At 47.4% G+C, this 13,325-nt stretch overlaps 1 long non-coding RNA gene across 2 annotated transcripts; it reads left to right on the plus strand.

The window, feature by feature from the left end:
* The first annotated feature begins 1,104 nt into the window (after nucleotides 1–1,104).
* Nucleotides 1,105–3,637, plus strand: LOC131568596 (uncharacterized). 2 transcript variants are annotated; one of them, XR_009275741.1, is made up of 4 exons: nucleotides 1,105–1,305; nucleotides 1,930–1,993; nucleotides 2,691–2,766; nucleotides 2,884–3,637. It is a non-coding gene; the product is annotated as an uncharacterized LOC131568596 (long non-coding RNA). The 2 variants fall into 2 exon arrangements; XR_009275740.1 differs by having other exon boundaries at nucleotides 2,691–3,637.
* Nucleotides 3,638–13,325: the final 9,688 nt, after the last annotated feature.

Raw genomic sequence — 13,325 nt, forward strand, 5'->3', positions numbered from 1 at the left:
AAGAGCCGAGTGTGGGCGAAAACAGCCGAGTTTCCCCGAAGAGCCGAGTGTGGCCGAAAACAGCCGAGTTTCACCGAAGAGCCGAGTGTGGCCGAAAATAGCCGAGTTTCACCGAAGAGCCGAGTGTGGCCGAACAGCCGACTTGAGACGAAGAGCCGAGTGTAGCCGAACACAGCCGACTTGAGACGAAGAGCCCATGATAGCCGAGTGTAACCGATAGCCGACTGTAGCCGACATTGGCCGCATTTAGACAAAGAGCCGAATATGACCGACTTTAGCCCAACCGGGCCGAGTTCAGCCGAAGAGCCGGAAAAGCCGAATTTAGACGAAAAGCCGAACCGAAACGATTTTAGACCTAAGCCGAACCAAGCCTAATTTAGCCGAGTTTATTTAAACAGAACCGAACGACGCCGCAGCACTCTGCCTGCAGAGCGCCGGTGCAGACGGCAGGGGGCGGTGTATAAAGCGAGTATAAAATATCAACTGTATATAAGAAGGAATAAAAAGCTCTGTGTCATGTGCAGCAGTAGAAAATTTCAGGCTCCCAGGGAATAAATAGTTTTCTTTCAATCATTATAGTTTTGGGGTTTTTTTTACTCCCAGGTAGCCAGAAAGTTACTACTGCTGCTTTTTGATTCTAAAGCTAGGAAGGAAAACCAAGATTACAAATACAAGAAAAAGAAAGGGAAAGGGAAAGGGAAGGGGAAAAAAAGGAAAGGAAAGGAAAGAAAGCAGGAGAGCAGAAGGGAAGGGAAGGGAAAGGGGTGAAAAACAGCGTTAAAAAAAGAAAAAGAGTTGGAGGGGAAAAGAGAGGGCATTCGGGAGGAGCGGTCCTGCCTCAGGTCCTTCCCCGCCCTGGGGCGAAGGACCCGTTTGATGCCCGGGAGGGACTGCAGCTCCCGGTGGCGGGGGACGGAGCCGTGGCTGTCAGCCCGAGACTACAACTCCCGGCAGGCCCTGCTGCCGGCGCGGCGTGTGACGCAACGGCTATCGCGGCACATGAGTGGCTACCAGCCCGAGACTCCAACTCCCGGCAGGCCCTGCTGCCGGCGCGACGTGTGCCGCAACGGCCGACGCTGCCCGGGATTTTTCTCTAAATCGGCAGTAAATACAGCTGAGTAAAATTAGCTTGGTTTTCTTCCTTCTTTTTTAACTGAATTGTTTTTATTAAAAATACTATTTGAATATGTAGAAAAAGTGGGGATGTCCTGTACTATATCCTAGCTTTTCTTGTTTATAGGGTGCTCAGAAAACATGCGTCCCTTAGAGTCCCTCAGAAAGGTTCTCAGTGCGATCTCTACCAAGGTATGTATTTACTAATAAGTGATCCCTTTAGATATTTGCCTGTGTACCTTTTCCTGTAATTCAGAGCTTGCGTTCTGTGGGTTTTATGATAAACCTGTAAAATATGTAAGACTGCTTTTGCAAGTCTGAATCGTTGAAGGCAGCAGTAAGTGGATTTAGAGCCTGTTCTTGACCAGACAACGGGAAAAAGTGTGACTTTGATGCTGAACTTGTTTTTTTCATTTTTCATTTGACTTGTCTGGAATGATTTAGGAATAGAGAGAGCTAGAAAAAGAGAGAAATAGAATTGATTATTGAGCACTCCTCAAATGCTCACCACGATTCAGTGTAGAGCCGAAGTGAAGGGTGATGGAACAGAGCTCTGTGCTTTAGAAGGAAATAAATTTAAACCTGACCTCCGCACAGAGTCTCACTAACTTCTTTTGTTTTAAAATACAAAATATTATTAGGAAGTGTTGGAAGTTAGTGTTTTGGGAAAGAAACGGCAGTTCCACAGAACATTCCATTTAACAGAGGCTCTGGGAACGATTCATGTTGTAACTGCTGTCACTGCAATCAGTTGGTGGTTCAGCCTTGAAATGTGCACTTGCCCTTCTATAAAGCACTGTTTTGTTTGCCTTTCAGTGCTATGAGTCTTGATAAATTGGAGAAGAGCCCAAGAGCAATTTTTCATCCCTTGATATAAAAGGTAGGAAGTGACTTTTTTTGGTTTGGTTCTTTTTCTTTATTATTTCCTGGAAATAAAAGTAATTAAGTATAGGTACTATTGGTTTGTTTCTTCCAGTAGCAGATGATAACAATAGCAGTAGTAATAGTAAAAATAATAATAGAAATAGTAATAATAGCAATGTAATACTACTTAAACTGTCTTTATCCATTGAACTGGCCATTTCAAATCAAAACTTCTAAACACAAATCAAACCATCATCCTCGTAGAATCTTTCACAGCAGTGGGCCATAGATCCTGGTTTTGTTGACAGGATTTATTGGTTCTGGAATAGCAAGAGGGAAGTACAAGCCTAACTACTTCTAGCTCACAGACCCATCCAGTGAATACTGCTTTGTGTTTTGGTGGGCTTGTGATGACTTTGAAATCAATTGCTCATTCCAGTAAAAAAAATTAATGTTTTTTTGAACCTGACAGCAGAAATAACTTTAGGCACCAACTTAATAATAACAGATCACCAATTTAAGTTCATAATTTTATGCTGTACTATCAAAGTTTAAAGGTAAATTTTTACTTATTAGGAGATGGTATAAAGTGTATGTTCCAATGTGTTGGATGTATGCAAAGGTACATACGTACCCGAAAGTCCTTAGAGGAAACAAATTTTTACGTCTGCTGTTTGATTGTTTATCATACAATATTTGGTTTTATTTCCCAGGGATCGGTGAATTTTAACTTTGGAGTCCTCTGTGCTAAGGATGCTCAGCCTACAGATGATGAAATGTTCAGTAATGGTGAGTTTTTCACCTTCTCTTTAATTGCTATGCTGATCTGAATAAGAAAAAAACAAAAGCAAGAAAAAAAAAAAGGATGGTTTATTATTTTTTACGCTGTTATGTTTGTTTCCTCAGTATTTGCTGCAGCTCTGCGAACCCAAGCTTTGGGTTCCTTCTGTCCCACTGGGAGTTGCCCAGTTTGGTTGCATCTGGTGAAATTCACCCTGAGACCTTACAGAGCTAGCTCAAACTACGTGAGAGCCATTTGCAGTTCTCTCCAGACACCTGGAGAATGGGTGATGTTTCTGAGGGTCTGGCAAGTATACTTCTATCAAAACTCAGTCTGTGAAATTTCTGGGGAAAACCCTTCTGTGTCCTGAAGGGTTCAAACTCTGGTGAGGATCCAGTTATCAGGTGCTCACCTGGATGGTTCCAGCTCTTAAAGTGAACACTTGTACTCTTACCCTGTAGTTTACATCTATTGTATTTTTGTTATTTTGCAAGATTTTACGGCTTTGCAAAATATTGTGCATTTCACTCTTTGGAACCTCTCAGATCGTTCTTTGGTGCAGCACCACCTCATGGGACACTTGGCTGCCGTCCTGAAGGGGTTGGTCGCTAGAATTGTAAATCCTGGAGAGTTTGTAAGTCTTCTGTCCCCAGGGAGGTACCATGCTTTGTTTACTTTTGTTCTGTTTGTAAGGCGCTGCTTCTCATTGGAAGTATGAATTTCAAACTACCCTGTTCTTATTTTAACTGTTTTCCTGGTTCTCTCCCTACGGCAGGGAAAGACTCTCGTATCCTTGTCGTCGGGCTCGGTGCTGTCCAAGAAGATGCAGAGACTAAAAAAATCATAAGAAGCAAAATATGACTGCAGGGAAAACAAGCTGGAGAGAACAAAAGGTGATATTGTTATCCTTACCCTGTATTAGAAACATCCGCTGTGCTTTGATGCTGGCAGCTGCCAGGGGCTTGTTAGCTCTTTGTAGGCAGGTGTAGGTGTTCACTTGTAGGTTTTTTCTCTGGACAAGTCAATTCAAACTTTGCTAAGCTTATATTTGCAAATTACTCTCTAGCACAGTCCAGCATGACATTTTTGAATGTTGTAAAAATACCATGTTACTTGGAAATTGCTAATGATGAGAAGCTTTAGGGAAAAATAAGATGTCAGGGTTGGGAGATGTGAGAAGAATTTTGAGGGGATGTTAGACTGAAATAAAGCACACTTGAAGCTGGACTGGCACGCTGGCAGATCCCCTATTAAACAGTAGTGCTGAGATTAGCCTGGGGGTTGCCCATTGTTTCTGTAGAAATAAATGTTTTCTGGTCTTCAGAGGTAAGCTGCTTTGAAAAGCTGGAAGGCACAGCATAGTGACAATCCGTGTGCTTCGCATTAAAAATAGATTTCAGAAGGGTCCTAGGCTTTTGTCTTTTCCTAGAAGTCGATGTAATCCTATTGAGGAGTTTTTAATTCTGTGCTGCCATGTCATCGATCAGGGCCCTGTCGTACTAATCATCATACAGATGCAAAACAAAAAATCAGACCCTGTCCCGACCACTTAGAGCCCAGAACACGATTTCCTCAGGCTGCCATTTGTGTGCCATCGGTACTCACCATGGAAGCGAGCTGGGGATTGTTGCACCCGTTGGGAACAAACCGCTTCTCGTCACACAGAAATGGAATTGGGACGACGCCTCAGCCAGCCTCTCTCTCCTGAATCTGCAGCAGAGCAGTTCCAGTCCATGCGGGCAATCCAGTTCCTGACGATCTGAGCGCACGGAGCAGCGCTCAGCTGCTGTGGGGGGCTCAGGGAGGGCAGAGTGTGCATTGTCATCTTCCTGAACCTACAGACGCGAATCAAAGTGAGAAGCCACAGGGTGGAAATCAGTCGCATATATGCTAAATAAAACTTGCAGGTTTTTTTTAAGAATTGTTTTTGCTTGTTCTTTGTTGTGCTTCTGTGCTTAGAAAACCTCCCTTTACAATCAGTTCAATTCATCAATTGAACCTTTGTTTGCAGACTCTCACTGAGCAGAATTTGTTGCAGACTCAGTGCACGCTGTGCAGGCCTCCCGGGAGTGTGAGGAGCTCATGTGTGCTACTTTTTGCTTTAGGACGCTCTGAGGTATTTATTCCTTTTGGGATACATGATGAGAATTCCCAAGAGAGGTAGTTATAAGGTATGACATCGGGAAAAAGCCTGTGTGGTTGGAATGTTGTTGCTGTCAAAAGTTAATTTTGTCTTAGCCAGTAGTTAGCTTTTTGCTTTATTTTTGTGGTATCAATATTTTATTGTTTAAAAAATTCCTTCAAAATAACTTCAGTGGTCGCCCACCAGTACCTTGTTCAGATTTGCCTATTTGCTTGTAGCTGAAATGTTCACATCTTGTTTATCATTCTATTTAAGAAACTGCTGCCCAGCCAACTAATAACTGAATATCCATCTGTCTAGGACACGGGGAGAGGATTTAGGTAATGTCTTTATTTCCAGAAAAAAGTTCCAGTGTAGTTTCTAAATAGAGGAGAAGGGGGTGAAGACTCGGGGCTCTGATGCCGTTGGGGCACCCCAAGGTCCCCAGGAGAGGGGGCCCCACTGCGGTGCAGGAGCAGGTGTGTTCTCATGTAATATTGAACAAATTATAAATATAAATATGAAAATTATAAACATGAAAATATTTTTAAAATACTTAAATAAAGCGGGTTTTCTTTATTGGTCAATAGGCAGTGTTTTGATTGTAAAAATTATAAATGCAAATAATATAAAGGTAGAAATCTAAGTTTAGAAATATATAATAAATACATACAGATAAATATAAAAATTTAAAATATCAGAAAAAATTAGTTGTAGCAGTAGATATTATACATAATTTAAATAATAATTTAAATCTATTTTAAAATTTTATATATATAATATATCATTATTAATGTAATACATCCAAAGAAACGATAAATTAAAATATGAATGTATAATTATACAAAGTATAAATAAAAAATATTTCAGTATCCTTTAAAAGAAGGGTTTTTTTATTTATTTGGTTAGAGACGGGGTTTTTATTTGGAATAATGGAAGTATTATAGAAGTATAAAATTAAATATAGAAATATACAGTCAATATAGAAAGATATTTGTAAAAACACGAGCGAACGACGCCTCCTTCGGCCGAACCAAGGCGAGACCGGCGGAACCTGACGGCCTCGAGCGAACCGAGGCCAGGCTTGCGAGGCTGCCTGAACGGAGCCGAGCTCAGCCGAACCGAGCCCGCTGCTCTCGTGCGCGCTAATTAGCGCGAGTGCGGTCACTGCCCAATGAGCTCCTGTGCCACGCCGCGCTCCCGATCGTGTCCGTGCGATGGCCGGGCCGCCCGCGGGACGCGGCAGCAGGAGAGCCCCGAGCCGGGCGAGTTTAACGTGAGGCGGCGCCGCTTGCCCGCCGTCAGGGAGCCGAGCCGAGGCGAGCTCAGCCGAACGCGGAGAGAGCGGCTCCGAGTTGGGCCGAAGCGAGCCGAGCCGCGCCGAGCGCAGAGAGCGGCTCCGAGTTCGGCCGAAGCGAGCCGAGCCGCGCCGGGCGCAGAGAGCGGCTCCGAGTTCGGCCGAAGCGAGCCGAGCCGCGCCGAGCGCAGAGAGCGGCTCCGAGTTCGGCCGAAGCGAGCCGAGCCGCGCCGGGCGCACTGATCGGCTCCGAGTTCGGCCGAAGCGAGCCGAGCCGCGCCGGGCGCACAGAGAGCGGCTCCGAGTTCGGCCGAAGCGAGCCGAGCCGCGCCGGGCGCAGAGAGCGGCTCCGAGTTCGGCCGAAGCGAGCCGAGCCGCGCCGAGCGCAGAGAGCGGCTCCGAGTTCGGCCGAAGCGAGCCGAGGCGCGCCGGGCGCACTGATCGGCTCCGAGTTCGGCCGAAGCGAGCCGAGCCGCGCCGAGCGCAGAGAGCGGCTCCGAGTTCGGCCGAAGCGAGCCGAGCCGCGCCGGGCGCACTGATCGGCTCCGAGTTCGGCCGAAGCGAGCCGAGCCGCGCCGGGCGCACAGAGCGGCTCCGAGTTCGGCCGAAGCGAGCCGAGCCGCGCCGGGCGCACAGAGAGCGGCTCCGAGTTCGGCCGAAGCGAGCCGAGCCGCGCCGAGCGCAGAGAGCGGCTCCGAGTTCGGCCGAAGCGAGGCGATCCGTGCCGAAGGGTCGAGTCCAGCCGAATGCAGATGACAATGGCCGAGTTTAGCCGATTACAGCCGCATTTAGCCGAGCAGCTGTGAGCCTTGCACGCTTGAGGTGAGCGTGCATCGTTGCCGGCCTGGGATTGAGTGAAATGCACTAAGGAAACCAGCTCTGGGGAGGGAGGCAGGGAAATCCTCTCTTAACGTTTACCAATTCGTCCGTCAAACTCATCACGGCAGGACAGAGTGAAGACTGAAAGTGTAAGAAGATGTGGAGGGAAACAGAGAATCTGGCAGGAGCATCGAACGCACAAGTGCACGAATTTTGCTTTTTGCTTGGATGTAAACTCAGAAGTTGTAAGGAATTTGGGAAGGAGAAGGGACATTTCAGAAGGAGAAGAAGTTGTTGTTGGAGTCCTGGCAAAAGCTTTAAAAAAAAAAAAAAAAAGTGGTTTCTTTTTTCTTCACTATTATATTCTTTGGTGGTATATGGTGTGCTGTTTTATTTCTTGGTGTTATTAGCTCTGTGTAAATTGTTTATTGAGTCAAGCTAACTTTGCATGGGTTGTTTTGTATTTGAGGTAGGATCAATTTCAAGAGGTTTCTTTCACAGACTTCTGATAGGTATTACTGGGATTTTGGTTTTGTTTACTGTATGCATAAACATAGAGATTTGGTAGGGCCAGCTGGGCTGCTGGAGTTTTGGGTGTGAATTTATTAGATGGCTTTTGGTAAACACAGAATAATTATGTAAGGTAACAGCAAATTACCCAATTACCCAATTGATCTAGCTATGTAACCTTACCACAAAGTTTTATATCTTGCCAGTTTTCTGTTCTTCTGCTCCAAGTAGTTGTTGCAAAAAAAGAAAGCACTGTTACTTTTCTGAAAAGTTTTCTTCTATAACAAGCCCTTTACAGCCCTTGAATGTGAGTCAGAGGAGCCAAACAGCTGTAGCTGCTCTGAGGGCTTGGTGGGATTCGCCCCCTCCCTTTTCCTGGGTGGCATGGGAACGAGAGGCGGGCACAATCAGGGGTATATTAACTCCAGCCGTGGCTGAGGGGCTTCATTCCCTCTCTGGGATGTGCTGGGTTAAGAGCTCTCCTCATTTCAGTGAAGAGGCTTTTTCAGCCCGTCTCAGCATCTTTTCAGCAGGTGTTTCTGGGCATCTAAAGCACAGAGGCTTGGAAGATTCTGTGAAGAAAACAGCATGGAATACAGGGAGTATTTAGGTTTGTGATTTTGGGTTTTGTGTTTAGGAGTGGTAAGGTGCTTTTGTAATTTTTAGTTTTGCTCTGGTTGTTTTTTTGGTTGGATTTCTTTTGGTGGAATTTTTGGTTTTTTTTGGTTTTCATTTTGGGGTTTTTAGTTGGTTTTTGTGGGGGTTTTGGATTTTTTGATGTTTTCTGTGGTTTTTTTGTTTCTGTGGGGAGTTAGGTGTTTTGGGATTTATTGTTTGTGTGGGTTTTGTTTGTTTGGTTTTTTTTCTTTGTTTGTTTTTGGGATTGGTTTTGTTGGGTTTTTTTTGTTTTGTTTTTTTTTTTAATTGAGGAGTGCAACTCCCTGAAATTCCAAGCTGTGTCAAGCACAACATTTTATTCAGCAGATTGATCATGTCACAAGAGGGATCCGCCCAAGGTCCAAGATGATGTTTGAGATTGAGGCTTCAGGTGAGTTGAGGATTGTGATTGGGAGAGGGAGGGTGAGCAGTTAGGAGTTCTTGGGAGGGAGTTTGCAGGCAGCAGGGTGAGAAAGGGTCTTTATTTGTTTATTTGAGGCCTCCCCCACACAAGGCTTCTCAGAAGCCTAGCAGAGGCATTCCCATGTCTTACAGCACACAAGGTCATCCACTGCACTCAGGGGAATGCCATTTAACTTTGCCTTTCTCTAACCCAGGTGCCACTCCTAATGAAGGCCTTGGAATCATGATGAAGCTGGAGCCTGAAGGAGCCAGGCACACTCAGGAGAGGGCAAGTAGCTGCCTTGGTGGGATTTGGCCCACATAACTCTGGACTCATACTTTGGTTTTGGTTTTCTTTATTGTAGCTCACCGAGAGGCTCACAGGCCATCACGAGGCCCTCCGAGGCAGACTCATTTCAGGTGCAACGTGGATTCCCATCACCGATCATCCAAAAGATAAGTCGAGGGCCTTGGCCTGGAGATGAGAGAATAGTGGGTTGGGAGTTCTTGGGGCAGATTTGAAAATTGGCAGCCGGAAAAGCAATCTTCTCCAAGGGCCTCTTAGGACAGCTAAAGGGAGAGGCTCTACTTTTGATGGCAGCTTTCAGGCGGGCAGTGCAGAACAGCTCCGGTCTGTGTTGTGTTGTCCAGTGTTCTGTGTTCCCTAGTGTGTCTTTGGGGTCCCTTTTGCCTTCTCCCCTCGAGACCCTCACCACAAGCATGATGTGTCGTGTTTCATGTCCCCCCTGTTTGCCACTTTCTGTGTCACGGGTGTGTGCACGCATTTGTGCCGGAGCTGTTCTGCCCTGCCGCATGGCCTGCTGCAGTAGGAGAAACCGTGGGGCGTTGGAATTTGTAATGCTGGCAGTACTTGGGCTCTAGATGCTATTCCTAGATTGACATAAGGTGTTTGCAGCTTGTGAGTTATCCTGGTGGTGTTTGGCATATGTTGTAACTTTCTTTCAGGTGCAGACGCATTCCATGTGTGGCAGGGGGTCAGAGTTAGGAGGTGTCGGGCCTTCTTAGGAGCGCGGTGAGTAGCTGAGTGGTGGGGTTTTGGCCGATGCGGTGCCAAGATCAGGGACTGATGTTTGGTTCTCTTTAATACAGCTGTCTGAGAGACACCAGCCTGGTGCCAGCAGGACCTTCCCAGCTGACGAGGTGGCCTTTCTTTGCACCTGACAGGGACCAGCATCCCCAGATGTCTGAGAGATAAGTAGAGGGCTGTGACCCACAGAGGGGATGAAAGCAGGGTGCTGGTTTGGGAATTCCTGGGAGGGGGTTTTGAGTCCAGTTTTGGGGGGGGGGGTGTGGTGTGTTCATGAAGTGGCCCCTTAGGCCCCATAAAAGCCAAGTCTCACTTTTGATTGCAGTGCTGAGGTGTGCAGCAGGGCAGAGCAGTCCCGGTGTGTCTCGTGTCACTTGTCTATTGTGCATTATGTGTTGTTTGCGTATGCCATATCTTTCACTTAGGGGGGCCTGTGAGAAACCCTGGCATCATTGTTAGCCTCTGTGATCTCTGCACTCCTTGGCCTGGCGCCCAGGCCACAGGACTTTTGACTAGGGAGCTCAGACAAGCATCAGACTCTCTTCTCTCTTTGGAAGCATCCAGTCAGACGTCTTTTCAGGTCTTGTTCTGAGCTGTATGGACAGCTGTGCCCCACCTGGATCCATTATGGTGGATTAGGACTTGTAATATTACGAGGTTAGGTAGAGGATTTTGACTGTAGGATTCCTAGGCATCAGTCTTTGCTGTTCTTGGAATAAATCATTCAGTAATCATCTTCTTCCTCCAGGGTTCTCTGAGCCTCATCAGCTCACCATCGGTCTCAGCTCACTCATCTCCTTTTGCATTCTCTCAGTCCTTGCAGCCGTTTTCCTTGCCAAGAGATTTCTGTTCCTGTTGTGTCCCCGTTGTCTGTCCTATCCTGTGTCATGGCTCTCAGCACACATTTGTGCCCGAGCTGCTCTGCCGTGCTGCACAGCCTGGTGCGATAGGAGAAGTCCCAGGGACTTGGAGTTTGTAATGTGGGGTGTAGTTGGACTCTAGATGGGATTTGTAGATGGGCACATCATATCTGGAGCTCATCAGTTATCCTGCCACAGTGTGACTCTTGTCCTAACTTTTTTTTCAGGTTCAGATGGATTAAATGTGTGCCAGAGGGCCCCATGCCAGGTGTGGGGATTCTCCTGAGTAGGTGAGGCCCCATTTGCCTCTGCAGCAGACTCTGTTACACCTCTCAACTGACTCTGTTACACTGCTGTTCTTTGTCTTTCTTCTAGGAAGTAAATCTGGATGCCAGCAGTCAACGTGAGCAGTGGAGAGAATTGGTTGTTATTGCTCAGCTCTCAAGCACAACAATTTCGCAGCAGATTCATCGTGTCACAAGAGGGATCTGCCCAGTGTCAAGGATGATGTTTGAGATTGAGGCTTCAGGTGAGTTGAGGATGGTTACTGGGAGAGGGAGGGTGAGCAGGCATCCAGTTAGGAGTTCTTGAGAGGGGGTTTGCAGGCAGCAGGGTGAGAAAGGGTCTTTATTTGTTTATTTGAGAGCCCCTCCCAAGGTGTCTCAGAAGCCTAGCAGAGGCATTCCCATGGCTTACAGCATACAAGGTGATCCACTGCACTCAGAGCCACTTAACTTTGTCTTTCTGTAACCCAGGTGCCACTGCTAATAAAGGCCACAGCCTTGGAATCAGGATGAAGCTGGAGCCTGAAGGAGCCAGGCACACTCAGGAGAGGGCAAGTAGCTGACTTGCAGGGATTTGGCCCACATAACTCTGGACTCACTCTTTGGTTTTGGTTTTCTTTATTGCAGCTGACCGAGAGGCTCACAGGCCATCACAGAGCCCTCCAAGGCAGACTCATTTCAGGTGCAGCGTGGATTCCCCTCACCGATCATCCAAAAGATAAGTCGGGGGCCACAGCCTGGAGATGGTGGAGTAGCAGGTTGGGAGTTTTTGGGACAGATTCAAAAATGAGCAGAGAGGAAAGCAATCTTCTCCAAAGGCCTTTTAGGACAGCTAAAGGGAGAGGCTCTACTTTTGATGGCAGCTTTCAGGCGGGCAGTGCAGAACAGCTCCGGTCTGTCGTGTTTTCCGGTGTGCTGTGTTCCCTAGTGTGTCTTTGGGGTCCCTTTTGCCTTTTCCCCTCGAGGCCCTCACCACAAGCATGGTGTGTCGTGTTTCATGTCCCCCCTGTTTGTCACTTTCTGTGTCACGGGTGTGTGCACACATTTTTTGCCTGAGCTGTTCTGCCCTGCCGCATGGCCTCCTGCAGTAGGACGAACCATAGGGAGGGGGAATTTGTAATGTGGGCTGTACTTGGGCTCTAGATGTTGTTCCTAGATTGACATAAGATGTTTGCAGCTTGTGAGTTACCCTGGTGGTGTTTGACATATGTTCTAACTTTCTTTCAGGTGCAGATGCATTCCACGTGTGGCAGAGGGTCAGGGTTAGGAGGTGCCGGGCCTTCTTAGGAGCGCGGTGAGTAGCAGAGTGGTGGGATTTTGGCCAATGCGGTGCCAAGATCTGGCCCTGATGTTTGGTTCTCTTTAATCTAGCTGTCTGAGAGACACCAGCCCGGTGCCAGCAGGACCTTCCCAGCTGACGAGGTGGCCTTTCTTTGCACCTGACACAGACTGGCATCCCCAGATGTCTGAGAGATAAGTAGAGGGCTGCGACCCACAGTGGGGATGAAGGCATGGTGCTTGTTTGGGAATTCCTGGGAGGGGTTTTTGAGTCCAGTTTGGAGCGGGGGGTGTTCATTAAACGGCTCGTTAGGCCCCATGAAAGCCAAGTCTCACTTTTGATCACAGTGCTGACGTGTGCAGGGCAGAGCAGTCCCCGTGTGCATCGTGTCACTTGTCTGTTGCGCATTGTGTGTTGTTTTGTGTATCTCCTGTCTTCTACCTTAGGCCTTTGAGGGCCCTGTCAGTACCCCTGGCATCATTGTTAGCATCTGTAATCTCTGCATTCCCTGGTCTGGCACCCGGGCCACAGAGCTTTTGACTCGCGAGCTCACACAGGCATCAGACTCTCTTCTCTCTTTGGAAGCATCCAGTCAGACGTCTTTTCAGGTCTTGTTCTGAGCTGTATGGACAGCTGTGCCCCACCTGGATCCATTATGGTGGATTAGGACTTGTAATATTACGAGGTTAGGTAGAGGATTTTGACTGTAGGATTCCTAGGCATCCGTCTTTGCTGTTCTTGGAATAAATCATTCAGTAATCATCTTCTTCCTTCAGAGTTCTCTGAGCCTCATCAGCTCACCATTGGTCTCAGCTCGGTCATCTCCTTTTGCATTCTCTCAGTCCTTGCAGCCATTTTCCTTGCCAAGAAATTTCTGTCTGTGTCTTGTGCCTATTGTTTGTCACGTCCTGTCCTGTGTCACGGGTGTCTGCACACTTTTGGGATGGGGCTGCTCTGCCGTGCTGCACAGCCTGGTGCGATAGGAGAAGTCTTGGAGACTTGGAATGTGTAATGTGGGGTGTAGTTGGACACTAGATGGGATCTGTGGATGGGCACAGGGCATCTGGAGCTCATCAGTTATCCTGCAACAGTGTGACTCTTGTCCTAACTTTTTTTTCAGATTCAGATGGATTAAATGTGTGCCAGAGGGCCCCATCCCGGGCGAGGGGATTGCCCCGAGCCGGTGAGGCCCCATTTGTCTCTGCAGCAGAAGTGTGTATGGTGAGTGTGTTACAGCTCTGTTCTTTGTCTTTCTTTTCAGGAAGTCAATCTGGATGCCAGCAGTCAAG

Source organism: Ammospiza caudacuta, chromosome 27, assembly GCF_027887145.1.
Source record: "Ammospiza caudacuta isolate bAmmCau1 chromosome 27, bAmmCau1.pri, whole genome shotgun sequence".
Classification (NCBI taxonomy): domain Eukaryota; kingdom Metazoa; phylum Chordata; class Aves; order Passeriformes; family Passerellidae; genus Ammospiza; species Ammospiza caudacuta.